The 18,418-nt window shown below is 43.3% G+C and overlaps 1 protein-coding gene across 1 annotated transcript in view; it reads right to left on the bottom strand.

Moving 5' to 3' along the window:
* Positions 1–18,418, bottom strand: part of fhit (fragile histidine triad diadenosine triphosphatase) — a 244,010-nt gene that overhangs the window by 186,605 nt on the left and 38,987 nt on the right. The window lies entirely within an intron of this gene.

An 18,418-nucleotide genomic window follows, 5' to 3' on the forward strand; every position in this document is an offset into this window, starting at 1 on the left:
ACACACACACACACACACACACACACACACACACACACACACACACACACACACACACACACACACACACACACACACACACACACACACACACACACTTAATACAATTTATTTTAATAAGTCACTATTCAGGAGAAAAGCAATTGCACTAGGCAATGAGGTAAAAACGAATCATTTGGTTCTACTTGAAGAAGCATGAAATAAACCAATGTAATCCAATAAAAGTTTGTTATAAGATATCCTCAGTCCAGTTATCGAAAAAAAAGATAGCACCTAACAAAGGTCGATGTTAAATAATTAGTAGCTGGCAAATAATGCAGCTGAACACAGAGGAAAGTTAGCAAGCCTAACAGTGAGCAGTTAGCAGGGCTAACAGGGGCTAACAGTGAGCGCGGCTAACAGTGAGCAGGGCTTACAGTGAGCGAGGCGAACAGAAGGGCGGATGTGAGTTTTTCAGTGCCTACAGACCCATCCTCACTAACCTACACATCTGGATGAATATGTATCTAATAGGGATGGGCGTGAGGAATCGATTACTCGAGTACTCCTCGTTATAAATGAACTCGGTTGGTTGACAGGCAAACTCGAGTTTGCATATACACACACAAAGTTTTCTGAAGCAAATGTATACATTTTCTGTCGGCGCCACTAACGCATGCCGTGGGCACAAAGCAAATGAAATGTATCCATTTCTGTGTGGCGCGTTCCGTGCCGTGTGCAGGCACGCCAGAATTCAAAAAGTTAAGAGATGGCGGTTAAAGCAAAGTGCAGCGAAGAATTGAAATACTTGAAAGAAATAGGAGATCATAAGGTGAAATGTAAAATATGCCAAGCGAAATCGAGCTACCAGAAAGTACTATGCGGCAACATGCTCCTGAAACACAACGGTGAGTTCGGGAAGCAGACCCGCAACCACCAAGTGTGTCGGCTATTTTCACCGCCGCAAGACGCAGCTGTAATCCCGTCCCGGGGGTGTAGAGAAGATCACAACGCGTATTTCCATAGTCCATTTGCTGCCGTTTTATTTGCAGCTTTAAATTATTTGCAATGGTTAGGCTACTTGTTTCGTTTTTGTTTTTTTTAAACTGTTACAGGCCTTGGTTCGACGTGATTTAAATTGTGAGACGCATATTTATTTTTGTAAGGAAAATGTGTTTTGAACGTTTGCAAAAATTAATAATGAATACTCTGATAACTCTGACTGTTTTGATGGAGAATAAGCATTACATGTTTGGTTGGTAATATTGCCGTTTATCATCAGGCCTATTCCTGCTGCAGATGCGTTGCATTCTAAAAATAGATTCAATTTAAAGAGTACTCGATTGATCCTCGAGGAATTCCTTTGATCACTCGAGTTTGGAATTTACTACTCGTGCCCATCCCTAGTATCTAAACATGAAGAGTTTAGATGCAAAAGCCTCTTAGTCCGTCAGACCACTTTTCTTCTAAATTACCATTTTATGGTAATTTAGGCTTCTATATTCAGGCTTCTATATTCAAGTTCTGTCATTTTATTTTAAAGGCAATTATAAGGTTATAAGTTAATGAATAAAATATATATATTTTTTAAATACTTTTTTTCTGTTAGTTTTTTTGACCAAATTAAATTGTCTTTTGGGTCTAAACCAGCTAAATCCACAAGTACTACTTTGGCAAAACCTCTAAATCCACTTCTTTGGACAATACATGGTAAAAAGTAGTGAAATCACTTAAGATCACTTAACACTGAAAATGGTGAAAGCTAACACAATAAGAAATTAAACATTTCTAAGGGGTTTGGTGTCTGGGGGGGGGGGGGTAGTAGAACATCCATATTATCGAAGGAGCTCCAGACGGGAGCGACCTCCCTCTTCAGGGACGAGACCGGCCGTGCCGGAGAGACAATAGCACGTGGCTCATTGGTATTATTTTCGTTTTCCCCGCGTTGGGTACAGACCCACGCGTTTTCCGTTGTTCATTGAATAAATGCCTCTTTTGGCTTTGAACAGACCTTAGCCTGTGTTGATTCCAGAGTGACAGAGAAATTCAGAGACGACGCAGCCAGAAACGAGGCCGCCCGAGACGAGGCCGCGAGAGGCGAGTCCGCGGGAGGCGAGGCCGCGAGAGGCGAGTCTGCGGGAGGCGAGGCTGCGGGAGGCGAGGCCGCGGGGGACGAGGCCGCGGGGGACGAGGCCGCAAGGGACGAGGCCGAGGCCGCGACACACAACGCCGCAAAACAAGCCACGCCGGCAGCAGAAGCAGCTATGCTACGCGCCGCGCCGCCGAAAGGCCACCCGAGGCTTCAGCAAAGGATGGAGGAGCTTGGCGGACATGCAGCGCACCTGAGGAACAGGTGGAGAAGCAGGGCTTAAATAGCATGCTTCTCCACTCATTCGGGGCTCTCCCAGCCCTGGAGCTCCTGCACGGACAGACCGGTCCTCGTGGGTGACGGGATTCCACCCACGAAGGATGGGCCCATTGATTCCTCCCAGGTTTTTCGTTATTTTGTGTTTTCAGAGACTTTGTGTTATGTTAAGGATTAAACATGCCTTTTTGGCTTTTTCCTCTCGAACTTGTTTCCTGTTTGGGAGGAGTTGGTTCGCTCACCGTGCCGGGTTGCCACAATATAAACATACATATCTGGATAAATATGTTTATATACATATATAACTGGATGAATATGTATATAAACATACATATCTGGATGAATATGTTTATATACATACATATCTTGATTAATACGACATATTTTGTTTGATTAAAATGAAATGTAATATCCAATATATTAATAATCATCCTGCAATCCAACCCATTATCGGAGCAGTTGCTTGCATGGAAAAGTTATCAGGGATGCCTCTCATTCCCTCTGAGCCAAGGAGTCAGAGAGAGCCCACTGTTGTGTTCATGAATCATTAGCACAATGCACATTGCCAGCACACGGTTTCCTGGATCGGGAATACCGCTGGAAATGAGGTTGGAAACAATGTGCGCCGAAGGCACCAGCAGCACCTGGTACGATGGCACACCCAGAACCCTTGGGAGAACCCAGGGAACCTGGTACGAGAAGCCCACACAGAACCCTGGGGAGAACCCAGCAGAACCTGGTAACATGAGAACCCTGTGGAGAACCCAAAATAACCTGGCACGCTGATACAGAACCGTGGGGAGAACCCAGCAGAACCTGGTACCATGAAAGAGAATCCTGGGGAGAACCTAGCAGAAGCTGGTACGATGAGATCCCTCGGCAGAACCTAGCAGAAGCTGGTATGATGAGAACCCTGGGGGGAACCTAGCTGAAGCTGGTACGATGACAAACAGAACCATGGGGAGAACCCAGCAGAACCTGATACAATGACACACAGAACCATGGGCAGAACCCAGCAGAACCTGGTACGATGAGAATCAATGGAGAACCCAGCAGAACCTGGTAAGATGACACACAGAACCATGGGGAGAACCCAGCAGAACCTGGTACGATGACACACAGGACCATGGGGAGATCCCAGATTAACCTGGTACAAGGAGCCCAAACAGGGCACAGTCGGGGGCCTCTGATGATCTGACCACTGTTCTTCATAACAGCTACTTCCACTACCACCGCTTTTTAAATGGAGTTGGCCTCTTAGGCCCCGTTTACACGAGGATGCTTGCGGGTAAAAAAAACCAAATATTTTATCGGATGTGCCTTTCGTTTTGACGGTGACAGCGTTTTTGGGGCAAATCTGAAACCATCCTCCAGAGTGGAAAACTTGAATACGATCCGCCGTAGCATTTCCGTCTACACTGCCAAGACGCAAAACTCTGCTCAGATCTGCTCACGTCGCGTACGCGTTTACGTCACATGCGCCAGTACAGGGAAATAAACAAACATGTTGGATTATTTCCATGCGTCGGACCGTCAAGCTGCTCTGGCAGCTCTTATAAACTTACAGGAGTCTTTCCACGGAATGTACAGGATATGTACATTACTGAACAGAGAAGGATCTGTAATTATGTTTTGGTTTTCGCAAAGCAGATAAGAGAAGGAAGATTCTACGCATGCGCTCAGACATGGTGGTGTTGTGTGATAATGTATCACAGCACCACCTAGCCGCCTGACATGCATACCCAATCGAAATCCACACACTTTTGCGTCACCGTATGCACGCAGATTTCCTCCCGAAAACGCTCGTCTAAACCCGGAATAAAAATTGAAGACGCAACGCCACTTTTGCGTATTCTGTTCAGAGCGTCATCATGTAAACGTAGCCTTATTATTTATTTTTTTGTTTTGTATTAGGACATTTTAGATCGTTTTTGAACATATTTCTATTGACCAGGTGTTTTTCTTTTGAAAAATGTTCAGTTTGCAAAGTTGTCTCCTAGAGGCCTAGAGCTCCCCAGACATGACGCTTGGTTACAGACACGGTTATAGACACACTTTAGAAAGATTAAAAGGTCAGACTAACCAACAGCCACTATATGTTTAAACTGTATTTTAGCTGCTCTTTCCCTTCCTGCTTAACTCCTCCATTGTGATGGCAACAATGTGTGAGCAAAAGTTATTGACGGGCAGGATTGATTCCCTGAACCAATCAGGGAAGAGATGCCCTGTGATTGGTCAGAAATGTGCCGGGAGTGGTCTAAAATGAAAAAAGCTCAAACAGAGGCTTTTGGGATAGAGGCTTCACTCACTAATAGCTGATGAATGGCTAGGAAATGGCTCTTGCAACTCTGTTTGGAAGAAAGGCAAAAACCTCTTCAGTTCTGACAAAAGCCTTCTGCTTAGATTTCAGTTCTCTCTGTGTGTGTGTGTGTGTGTGTGTGTGTGTGTGTGTGTGTGTGTGTGTGTGTGTGTGTGTGTGTGTGCGTGTGCATGTGTGTCTGGTGTGTTTCTGTGTGTGTGTCTGGTGTGTGTTTGCGTGTATTATGGTAGAAAATAATGAAGGTTTAAAAGGATATCCCTTTCCCGAATGTTGGAATATATTAGTGGAGAGAAATGTACCAACAGGGGGGGTGGGGCAGGCTCCAGACCCTGTTCCATTGTTATTTCAACACCTCAGAGGGTCCGGTGTTGACCGGCAAACGCTCAGTCAGACATCTCTCTGTAGACAATGACATTAGTCCATTTCTCAGTTCACTTAGATAAAAGGAGGCATGTAAGGTTAACTTTAAGTATAAATTATACACGATAGGTAGATTGACGAACACAGAGCTTGCGTGTTGCTGACGGAGGTCACAATCTCTGTGTTCTTCAATCTACCTAGAATATAATCCCCTAAAAACATCCAACTGAAGAATGCATCTATATGCGGTTTTTGTGCTCCAAAACAAACGTTCGAACCAGGGTTCTAAATTAACACCTGCCACACCTGGGTGTTAATAAAAACTTACTAGCCACTTTGGCAGTGATGCATGAGGCAATCATGTCAGTCAGAGCCGCTCTACTGTTCTTGCTCCCTGGGCAGTACTGACTTAATTTCCCATGAACACTGTTGTGATGCTACGTGAGGACGTATAAGACGCCCATTGGCTGTGCGCAGGCAGTGCAACCAACCAGTGTAAGAAACCATGGAAACAGAAAACACAAAGAAGAAGAAGCAGAAAAATAATTAATGAACGGAGCAGAAACTATCAAAAGAAGTGAGGGAGCTAGCTAAAGTAAATTAAAAAGAAGCCTAAACTTAAACTAAATGCGGCTGTGGTTGGTTGGACAGACGTCTGGGGGCGAGAAGGCAGGGGATGTGATTGAGAATATATACAACAATGCGTGCGAAGCGGAAAAAGTAAAGTTCAATGCCAAATGGCTGACTGGCTGTGAATGGCTTGTGTTGGATCACGAAAATGTCGTCATGTTTTGTAAGGGCTGCCGCATGTAGAGTGCCCGGAGTCATCAGGAGAGTTTCAGGATTAAATCCGCCAAAACAGGTCGTATTGAAGAGTTCAGAGAGTGCTGAAGAAATGTGATGCGGTAGAGCTCTGAAATTATCAAAATGAAAAATAAATGTTTTTTTTGTTGCATGCATGTACTTGGATTGTGTTAATAAAATCCAAAATGTAAAAATAATTCATTTAGCGGCACTTATCTCTCTTATTTTCACGGGAAAAAAATTGGCTAGTGGAAATTCTGATTGGCTGGTAGCATTAGAAAGTTACCAGCCAAATTGGCTGGTAATCAAAAAAGTTAACTTTGAACCCTGGTTCCAACTCGTTATCATACCAAACATATCCCAAATCCATTTTACACCGGATTTGTCCTTTAAGTTAACTAATCCATACCTCGGTTAAAATCAGACTCTACCAGCTTTAGAATTATGACTGTATATGCCACGGACAAATAAAGTGGCATTAACAATTACCAATACATATTTTACTGTTTAAATGAATATGCTTTCACCCCTAGTCATTCTCGACCTCTCGTAATTTGAGTATTAGACCGTGGGTTTTATCCACGACATAATCTGGTGTGTGTCTGGTGTTTTTGTGTGTGTGTGTCTGGTGTTTGTGGGTCTCTGGTGTATTTTTTTTTTTTCTGGTGCGTCTCTGGTGTGTGAGTGTGTCTAGTGTTTGCGCGCGTGCGTGTGTGTGTGTGCGTGTTAGTCTGTGTCTGACATAATGAAGGAAAAAGATGGATGTTAAAAATTTAAAAAAGGCCACAGCAAGATCTGCTGAATGATTTAGGTTTGTACAATTCCTCTTGAGGTGCACCACATGGACAGGAATAGAAGGCTACTGCACTCCCTTCAGAACTTGAGTTTAGTTTACCAACCATCTCTAAAATTAAATCCTTCGAACAATAGCGGGAACATGAAATGATGAAATTAGACAATATAGTAGAAGAGTAGTCACTTCACTATAAACAGATTGTACTGTGAGTAGTCAAATCACTATAAACAGATTGTACTGTGAGTAGTCATCTCACTATAAACAGATTGTGCTGTGAGTATTCACCTCATTATGAACATATTGTATTGTGAGTGAGTAGTCACCTCAATATAAACAGATTGAACTGTGATTGAGTAATCACCTCCCTATGAACAGATTGAACTGTGATTGAGTAGTCACCTCACTATAAACAGATTTTAGGGTTTATAATTAAATATACTTCAGGGGACCTTTAAAATGTATGTCCCCCCAAGGCTCACCATCTATTAGATAAATGTTATATCAAAAGCTGATAATGGTGATGATCAAATTTGCAATGATGTTAACCAACTTGCAGGAAGATAGAGCAAATCAGGTGTGCAGGAAGGGTAGTGATCTCCCCAAAAGACAGGCAGCCTTCCTCACCACCGATGGGCTCCCGAGTTAGTGGACCTAGCATAGAGTGACTCAAACAGGCAGTGATCTCCCTTAAGCCCAGTTCAGACCAAAGATTCACCTTGCAACGCCTTGCAACTCGCAACTCCTTGCAACGCCTTGCAACGCCTTGCAACGAGACGGGCTGCGACGTTCTAAAACTGGGCAGTTCACACTGGCTGCAACGCGCTGCAACGGGCTGCGACGCTAGGTGGTTTCCATAGTAACTGTGAACGCTCTGGCACATGCTGAGAGCCGCAACAGCATTATTTGCGTAGGTTAGGTTAGATTAGTTAGGTTTGCAATTAGTTTTATTTTTATTTTACTTGAGAGTAGGCTAGAGTTACTATGTCTTGTCATTCTCCACTACATCTGCATTGGAGTAAATAGCTGGAGCTTACAGTTAGTTTAGATTACCCGTTGTTGGATACACTGCATTTTCCGGTCATTTGTCGTCCTCATATCTGTATGTGCACACAATTATTCATGTCTGCGATCATCACAGAGTCCACAAGCAGCAGGTCGCAATTCCCGATGGGTCACAATTCATGACAGCAGACCGTCGAAATCTGCGACCACACTGTAAATGCGGGGAAAATGAGTCAAACTCCAACCAAATGTTTTCAGGTCATTTGTCGTCCTCATATTTGTATTTGGACACAATTATTCATGTCTGCGATCATCACAGAGTCCACAAGCAGCAGGTCGCAATTCCCGATGGGTCACAATTCATGACAGCAGACCGTCGAAATCTGCGACCACACTGTAAATGCGGGGAAAATGAGTCAAACTCCAACCAAATGTTTTCAGGTCATTTGTCGTCCTCATATTTGTATTTGGACACAATTATTCATGTCTGCGATCATCACAGAGTCCACAAGCAGCAGGTCGCAATCCCCGATGGGTCACAATTCATGGCAGACCGTCGAAATCTGCGACCACACTGTAAATGCGGGGAAAATGAGTCAAACCCCAACCAAGTGTTTTCAGGTCATTTGTCGTCCTCATATCTGTATTTGGACACTATTATTCGTGTCTGCGATCATCACAGAGTCCACAAGCAACGCAGGTCGCAATCAACGATGCCACAATCAATCTAGCGCACCGTCGAATTCTGCGCCCTAATTTGTCGTCCTCATATCTGTATTTGGACACAATTATTCGTCGTAGAATTCAGCAAGATTAAAAGTGCAAATACATCAACAAAATACGACAGTACGGTACCGGGACGGAGTAAGGCCGTGACGTACAAGTTGTTCTGTGCTGTGATTGGCTGAAGAGGAATAGTTAAATCGCCGCGTTCTAAAACTGGACCTTGCGATTTGACATGTTCAATCTCTGGCGACTCCTTGCAACGCCTTGCGACGCCTTGCAACGGCTTGCAACGGCTTGCAACGGCTTGCAACGGCTTGCAACGACCCGTTCACACCGCCCCTGCGACGTTCTAAAACCGTCTCGTTGCAAGCCGTTGCAAGGTGAATCTTTGGTCTGAACTGGGCTTACAGACTGCCAGCCTTCCTCGTCACCGCTAGGTTCCTTGGTAATGAACTAGCATGAAGTAAGTCAAACAGGAGGGAACCAGTACAGGGAATATGCAACTCTCACAGCTTCTCAGCTGAGCAGGGCTCTGAGGACTCCTAGTAACCACCCGCACCCCGGTGAAGGGGGGCTTAGTGATGAACATATGGGAAGGCTATGGATCCTGCTGGTTCCCTGTCAGCTTAAGCCTCACTTCAAAGTTCAACCTTCGCCCTTGGGCTGCTCAGGACGGCCCTCGCTGCAATGCACAGATCAGAGCTAAATAAATAACCCAGGGAAAACCAGCGCAGATCAATCTCTCTAAGCCCCGCTGCAGACGAATACCCATGATGTTCAATAGAGGACGGCAGCGCCGAGCAAGGTCACTGGTTATACTGGGCAAACTGTTTTAACTGGTCCTCACCATGTGTTTATACTGGGCCAACTCTGTTTCCACTGGTCCTCACATCATGTTTATAATGCGCCAACTCTGTTTCCACTTGTCTTTACATCGTGTTTGTACTGGGCCTGCTCTGTTTTCACTGGTCTTCACTTCATGTTTATACTGGGCCTGCTCTGTTTCCACTGGTCTTCACTTCGTGTTTATACGGGGCCTGCTCTGTTTCCACTGGTCTTCACTTCGTGTTTATACTGGGCACACTCTGTTTCCACTGGTCTTCACTTCATGTTTATACCGGGCCTGCTCTGTTTCCACTGGTCTTCACCTCTTCATAAACCCAGGAATAGTAAACAACTCCCATAAATAGTTTTCAATGCAACATCTGCGTACCGTAGCCTTGACATGACCGTCACCACTTTGTTATTTTATCATATCTGTTAACGTTTACCCAATAGGGGGCCCCGGTGGTTAACCAGGTAGAGCGTGTAAGGCCCATTCCTTAATGGTACCGGGGTTCGATCCCTGCCCGTAGTCCTTTGCTGAATGTCTTTCCCTCTATCTCCCCTTACCTGCCTGTCTTTTTCACTCTACAATAAAAAGGATAAATCCTTAAAAAAAGAAAGAAAGAAAATACCCTATAAATGAAACACCATCTTAAGTAAAAGACCATGTTGTATGACTCAAACTGAAGTTTGTTTGGAGGATCTCTTCATCTCATTCAGCTTTGTAAATATTTGTCTTCCAAGGGCACAGAACACAAATGTTGGGAGGCTTGACAAAGAGCTTTTGTTACCTTCCTTTACTTTCAAACCTAATTTGCAGGGCCATCATAGACCTTACACAGACGGAAGTAGTACAGAGAGAGAGGGGGTTGTTCTGAACACAAAGAGATTGTGTGGGGCTGAGACAGAACAGCTCTACTCTAAGGACAGACACCAGAACTCAGAAAACAGAAAACAAACAATTTCTAAACATTCAAAACCTAAATTCACTTATCAACTCTCCCTCAACACTGTCACACGTTTGGACTGTACTAAACAGGCCCTACATATAACTTAACATTGTGCCTCAACCCTAAATACATAATAGCATAATATGATTTTAATAATACTGTTATGATACGGTGAGTGCATACATGCTCAGCATGGGGCGGTCCCAGTGGGACTCAAACCCCTAACCCGTGCAAGGTTAACGGCCTGGTCTACCAGACGGATTAACCAGCAGATCACCAGGTTAATGCTGGAATATTGCTTGACCTAAACGGGCTAGCATGTCCCCATGGTGAGAAGCAGCGACTGTCAGAAGAAGTTAGGAGCTTGTGTTCCTTCTCAAGGACTTTGACATGACTGGCCAGGAGGGGAATGGTAGAGCGCCAGAGAACATCCAGAGCCATCCAACGGCTGTAAGCTACTGCCATCCTCAATGTTACACAGGGACATGTCTGCAGCATGAAGCATGGTGCCTCTCTTACAGCACGGTGCGGCTCCACTTTTGTTGTTTAACCAGATAGAAGCTTTCCTGTGCTTTTCCTCAGTTACCCTCGGCCGTCAGTTGGGTCCGAGCGACTGGAGGAGACGGCTCCCTCCCGCCTGGGAGTGGAGCTCACTTGATGGCTGCCACGGCACGCACACCAGATATCAGAAACAAACAACCTCCTCCAAACCCCCAAAGAAATAGATAACCAAAGCATGTTTTAGCAGCCCCGGGGAGGGAGAGACCCTTCATCCAGTCAGATGAAAGACAACAAGGCTGGCTGACATTGGACATCGGCACGCCGAAAAGGGTGAGACCAACACAGAGCTTGACGAGATGTGACATGAAAACAACACATTCAATGAGCTACTTTAGATGTTGTGCTTTGACAACGTCCCAATGCAGATATGTTTGCTGTAACATCCAAATCAAATCCCATTCAAGCACCAATGTATTTATTGGTTTAAATTACAGGAAATATTAATTCAGTTTAGAAGAGCTGCAGAGCAAATCATGAATTAATTAAACCAATTATGATTATTATGATTATATATCAAACCTTAGTTTATTGAATAAAATCTTGGAAAAGAAGGATAGATAAAATGACCAATAGTAATCAGACTAGCATTACCACTACTACTAGCACTCAACCTAGTAGTAACATTACCAATAGCACTATCAATATCATTACCAATAGCACTACCACTAGCATTACCAATAATATTACCAATAGTATTCCCAATAGCATTACCAATAGCACTACCATTACCATTACCAATAACATGACCACTACCATTACCAATAGTACTTCCACTAGCATTACCTCTACCATTACCAATTACATTACTACAACCACTAGCATTACCAATAGCACTACCACTACCATTACCAATAACATTACCACTACCACTAGCATTGCCAATAGCACTCGCACTAGCATTACCAATACCACTCCCACTAACATTACCAATACCACTCTCACAATTAGATGATCAAATCAATATATCAGCCCTATATATGCTATATCTAACAGCCATGGCCAATATGCAAGTCGTTGTTTTTTTTTGTGTGGCATTTGTCCTTATAATGGAGCGGCCCTCAACCTGAACCCTCCAAAGTGCGGATTTGTCAAACGTGTTAGTGATGTTTTTCTCTTTGCTTCATTTTGATGTGTGGAAGGTGTTGCGTCCTCCTTTACTCGGAAACAATCACAAAGGTGCACTGTCAAAGACTGATTTTACAGAGAAAAACTGCTTCAATTTTGTAATGTTAATCTAATTTCAAAACATGCATAATTCTAACACATAACCACGGAGGCCGTTTTTCACTTTTGTACGCACTGGTTATTGATGTTGTGTGTTGCTCGCCATGAACTTCCTGCAGGGGAGATTTGGCAAACCAACAAACGCATCAGCATTACTATTAAAATAATGAGTGCTCTAATCGCTTAATACAAAAGATACTAAAAGTTCACCTTGGGATCCAGCTAGTTGCCGACGGACATGTGTGCAGTCCGAATCTGGAGGACAGCCAAACACTTTTTTACCCCCCCTCCCCCCCATGGTTAGATATCTGGCAGGGATTGTGTTTGGTCTTTGTGCAAATGAGCAGGTAAATATGCAGGTAAACAAAGCATCTGATACACATTGTTTGTGCAGCTGGATCCGGCTACATCAAGCACTGACGGGGAATGAAGAACGACCCCCCATTCTTCTCCCAGGTCCCAACGTGCACGGTACATACAGAGCAAGGCCAGCACTATATCACTTAACCATGGTGCTACACGAGACTTCACGATTACCACAAAGGGAACACGGAAATAAGAACAATATATGAGAGCTCACCTATTTAATACCAAACGGTACATGAAGTATGAGAGGAATGAAGATTCATGGAGCTGGGAAGGGCTGGTGCAGCTCCAGCCTTTAGCTGAACAGTAAGCCTAGGCTGCTGGAGGAGCACTCATTACTGAAGATTAGAAGGAGATTACTTTCCTCTTGATTTCACTTCTGGTTGGGATGTGAGATCGAGGTATCACACATATTCCCACTAAAAAAAGGACAACCAGATTAAAACCATTTTGAGTACCAATTACTCAACGGTCATTCAGCTATTCAGCACCCAGGCTCTGGAACTCCCTCCCCCCACACATAAAACAGTCAGACACCATTACAACCTTCAAGTCACAACTCAAAACTCACCTGTTCAAACTCGCACACAACGTCTAACTGATCACTGTTTTGATTGTTTGTTTGTTTTGTTTTGTCTTGTTTTTGTTTTATTTATTTTTTATTGATTATGTTTATTTATTTATTTTTTCCACAATGTCTTGTTTTTTTTAAACGATTTATGATGACTATATGCTCTGTAAGGTGACCTTGGGTGTCTTGAAAGGCGCCTTTAAATTAAATGTATTATTATTATTATTAATTAATTACATCAAAATAAACTTGTCCTCAACTGCAATATAACAAGGAAGGTATCCAAGTGAATATACCTCTGAATAAATTAATTGGCTATGCATATTCTAAGCTCTGACAAACATATGGTGTATATAGTTTAACTCAAGGTTGAAGTTCAAAACTAGAGCTGTCAAGCGATTAAAATATTTAATCGTGATTAATCGCATTAATGTCATAGTTAACTCGCGATTAATCGCAAATTCTTTTTCTATGCTAAATAACCCTTGATTTTTTGTCCCATAATTCTTCTCATTTTAATTCTCTTATCAACATAGTGAAGTGCATCGGCTTGCCTTGTGCAAAAGATTTTTTATTGATAACAACATTGGCATCTACTGATCAAAACAGGACGATACAAAAAAAGAGCCTATAGTGCAATTAAACGACTGCTTTGAACAAAAGTCATTTGAACATAGCAGTCAGACTACTGCTTCTTTGTTTTGAGCCAAAGATTTTTTTTTTTTTTTTTTAATAAAATAATTGCGTTAATTGCGCGATAAAAATTATAATGCCGTTAAAATTGGTTTGCGTTAATGCCGTTAATAACGCGTTTAACTGACAGCTCTATTCAAAACATTTATTTACTGTTGAACTTGCCATTTAAAAACAGGATTAATTAACCTAAAGCAGAGATTTAAGTTAAAAAAGGTTGCATAAGTATCAACAACAAATGGCATCCAATCAAAAGTATGAAAGGCTTCAGAGCTAAAGGATTTTGAAAGACAAGCAATGTAAGAGGCAGTTGCCTGGATATGTCTGGAAGACTGCAGCACTGGTGTGATCAAGTGAAGGTGATAAAGCTGTGGATCTCCACAAGGCTGTACCGATGTCCACATGGCCTCCAAGGGGAACAGCCTCTGGCCTGACGCTAGCTCTCACAGAACCATGGACCTAATGGAAGCCCTCACAGAACCATGGACCTAATGAAAGTTCTCACAGAACCATGGACCTAATGAAAGTTCTCACAGAACCATGGACCTAATGGAAGCCCTCACAGAACCATGGACCTAATGAAAGTTCTCACAGAACCATGGACCTAATGGAAACCCTCACAGAACCATGGACCTAATGAACGTTCTCACAGAACCATGGACCTAATGGAAGCCCTCACAGAACCATGGACCTAATGAAAGTTCTCACAGAACCATGGACCTAATGAAAGTTCTCACAGAACCATGGACCTAATGGAAGCCCTCACAGAACCATGGACCTAATGAAAGTTCTCACAGAACCATGGACCTAATGGAAACCCTCACAGAACCATGGACCTAATGAACGTTCTCACAGAACCATGGACCTAATGGAAGCCCTGACAGAACCATGGACCTAATGAACGTTCTCACAGAACCATGGACCTAATGGAAGCCCTGACAGAATCATGGACCTTATGGAAGCCCTGACAGAACCATGGACCTAATGGAAGCCCTGACATAACTGACGTTATTCAGGTCAGGACTATTTATCGATACATAGCGACAACTTTTAGTTTTCTGCAAATGATCACATTTTGGAAAGCCGTATTCATTCATCGAGTGCTTTTACCAACTCACTGAGCAAAGGCAAGAAATTATTTTTCCACTACATTTGAATAGTAGTAGTATTTAAAATATTAACTACAATAAAATAATGTCAAAAAATCAAAATCAAGTGTTCTTCTGGAGATTAATAAGTAACATATAACTTTTAGTAAACTGGTTATGCGCTCCTGCATACATTTAAATGTGGGGATTGTGAAGCAACGTTTCTAAGGAGCACAGAGGAATCTCTTCGACGCAAGAGAAACTGTGAAACCAACTTGTGTGTCCTTGAAAAACGGACAAAAACAAATCACACCTATCGAAGAATGTGCAGCCCACCTACTTCAACACATTTTATTGAAAAAAGTAATTATCTAACTGACCCCAAAAAACTACAAGATACAACAACAATACAAGAAAATTCACGAGGCAATTATTATTTTGGAGGAGTTAGTCGTTAGTTCACTACCTGCATGTTAGCTGTTTTAGGAATTTTGGACCATTTTATTAACTTGACACATAAATGGTACCAAGCAGGGTGTGGAACAGAAGACATAATGGCCCAAGGACGTATGGAGATGGGAGTCTAGAGGAAGGAGTTGGGACGCTTAAAGGTCCCGACTCCAGCACTCACTCATTAGCCCCGAGGACTTACTTTAGCTTTAAGTCCTTGCTCTCTTGATACCGCCACACGTTTACAGAATTGATCTGGTGGCTGAGAGGGAGAGGAGGAGGGTAAGACAAACAACAGACACACAAAGAACTAGAAGCACAAGCTCATATCCAGGGATCTGCTCACATCTGCATGCATAATTGCCAATTAATTTAGATTTCCTTTCCCTCCCTGTCTGGAATGCGTTATTTGATGGCGCAGCATCTGAAAGTAAATTTATTGAAATCGCTCTGCATCAAATTATTTAAGGGAAGGATATGATTTTGTGAGCCTCTGACGGTCGGACATGCTAGTCACGGATATAATGAAATGAGCGTTGTACAAGACTGTGGTGATGTACTGCTCTATGTGGTATGATTATCTGGTCATGACCACAGTTTCCCCTGTGGTCTAGCCTTCCACGGGGCCAAATGAGGCGCCATTGCACACCAATGTGTTCGTCTTCAACGAAGTAACACATTTAATTAGGAAGGTTATATTGAACCGCTTTCTAACTTGAATGCCAAATCGCACCCAAAAGAAAAAACGGTCTACTGAAAATGATTTGTATTGGAATTCTAAATGTTGATGATGCAGACGTCTGTGAACATGTATGTTATCAAATGTAATGCAGAATAATAATGTAGGCATTCTTTGAAAGTTGTGCTAAACAAAGTGGGAAAAGATCAATACAGTTTATTATGTTTTGTAATTATATTAATATCTAGAGTGAATTTCTAATGCTCGAGGCTTGGTTTCTTATATTAGATTGAAGTGAAACATGCTCATTCAGCAGGGCCCGTCCGGCCTTGTGTTTGCTAGATTATTGTGACACACTGAAGGTTAGCGTCACCAGAGATCCACGCAGGAGCACGCAGGTGCAGACACTTTGCGCTGTCCTGTTGCCATCGTTCAACAATAGAACAACCAATCTGTTGACAGCTTTGGTTTTACTGTGGATGTCTTTCAATGAGTTGACAATCCAAGGCTCAGCCAATTCAGCAGAGATCCTGCAGGCGAGTCCCATTCTGGCCTACAGTCCTCCCAGATCAAACTGTTACACAGCACGACCAGCAAGCACAGAAAGCTGGTTGGTGTATGCCAGAGGCTGAGAAATAAAAATCTGTCTCCCGTATTCCCGCTTCCTTCCATCATTCTAACCAAACGTACAGTTTGTAAGATGTCATGTATGATTCCAGCATGGATTCAGAGAAGCATGTCTACTGCCGATTACAGTCTTAATGACAGACTTGTATACACTGATGTTACAGAGGCCTGGTTTGGTGGGCACCTTGATCCAGATGCTGGTTTGACTGGCACGCGAGGCGAGGGATTTGCCTTTACGTGATTCAAAGGTCTTGTCGGATATTCACCCTGTGAGCTACCACAAATATGTGTAGCCTCAGAGTCTACACTGCCAGTTGCCGAAAGACTGCCCAAGGACTGAATAAGTTTCTCGCCATGCTTTCCATTCATAACATGCCCGCCCAGACAGAACAAGATTCTGGCCCAATACTACAGTTCTTTCCCCCGCTGTCTGGGGCTGACCAAAACGGTGTCAAATCCATCCCTAGTGCTGCCCTGCCCTGAGGAGGGAAACCCTGCTGATTTCCATCCTGACGCCCCAGAGCGGCGATGACTGCCCCGACGGGGGGATGTTAAAGGAGTCCGGACATTGACCATCTTACGGACGAGGTTGGCTGTTAGGTTTCCTACCTTGTGGACAATGTTATCCCTTGTGAGATTGTTAAGGTGTACCCCAATAGTACGCCCTGTCTAACTGAAGCCATGGCGGTGGAGGTGTTGTTGGTCCGAGAGATGTGTTTTTAGGGCCCTTGATGACTGAGCCCATGGTGGTGAAGGTGTGGTTTGATAGAGAGATGTGTGTATTTAGGGAGGGCCACCACCAGGCATTTCAACAAGTTCAAAATAAAACGGGCTGAAAAGGGAAGTGAAATGTGAAAGGAGAACAAGCAGAATTAACAAGAAAAGATACGAGGTTTGGCAACAGGTTAGGTTCTGCCTGGGGAGGGGATGGAAACTAATGTTGACACGACGAGCAGAAAGAACCGAGGCTGCACTTGTAGGTTTCAGATGTGACAAACCGCTCGCACAAGAGGTCAATACGTTTTACCTGAAGTTTGCAGCCTCCAATTTCAGGAATGTCATTCGAGAACTAAAACCCATCCTGTCTGACAGTGGTCCCAGCCCCTTTTTACCATTGGTCAATATGTTGAACCACTCTAGAGCTAGGCAGAGCCCCAGGCCTGACAATACAGGCAGCTGCCTGATCATCTCTGTGCAGAGCAACTAGCTCCCATTTTGAAAGAGTGACAGCACAATGACCATACAGTCGACAGTTATCTCAGTGGGTGAACATAATCACTCCAGCTGAGCTCCTTACAAGAACCATCTTGTAACCATCTTGACCAGCCACAGCTTGCTGATAGTGTTGAGCAAGGGGTAGAAGATTCTAATGCCACTCTGTCACTCTGTTTTTCAAACCACTGGAAGATGATTAAACACAAGCTAGTATTTTCTTTGTTAACTTTTCATTACCTTACAATTCCAACCCCATATTATAGTAGCGGTAAACAAACTTTGACCTTGATTTTGACAAAATGGGCTGGATTCTCGACCTAAATGGACAGAACTCAGAGGGTAAGGGTGAATGGTTATGTGTCTGAGGAGACCAACATCGTTGGTCACGTCCTTGCAACACTCACACTGGCACATGTATAAATGTGCAAATAAGTGCTATCTTCAGTCTCATCCATGCATAGGATCATGGAGCTGTTTGACCATTGAAGCTCCTCTGAGCGCTTCCATCAAGGGACAGGTGCTACAAGTTGTATAAACGTACAAGTACCTCTATAGAGGGATCGACTATAAGTTGAGTTTTAACTCAAACACAGAGGTGCTTTGCATAAAAAATGCCAGCAATGAATGATCTGCATTGGTAAACTGCCAAGGTATCATGTTGATATGAGTCTTGACCCTATTTTATTATTCATACATTGGGCCTGCATTAATATGTTCTGTAATCTGCTGGGGAGGTAATCTCAGCATCAAGGTCAAATGTGCTCTTTCCAAAATTGTGAAAGTCAGAAGTACAGTAACAATCCTGCCCTCCCTTACC

This window comes from Gadus morhua, chromosome 13, assembly GCF_902167405.1.
Source record: "Gadus morhua chromosome 13, gadMor3.0, whole genome shotgun sequence".
NCBI lineage: Eukaryota > Metazoa > Chordata > Actinopteri > Gadiformes > Gadidae > Gadus > Gadus morhua.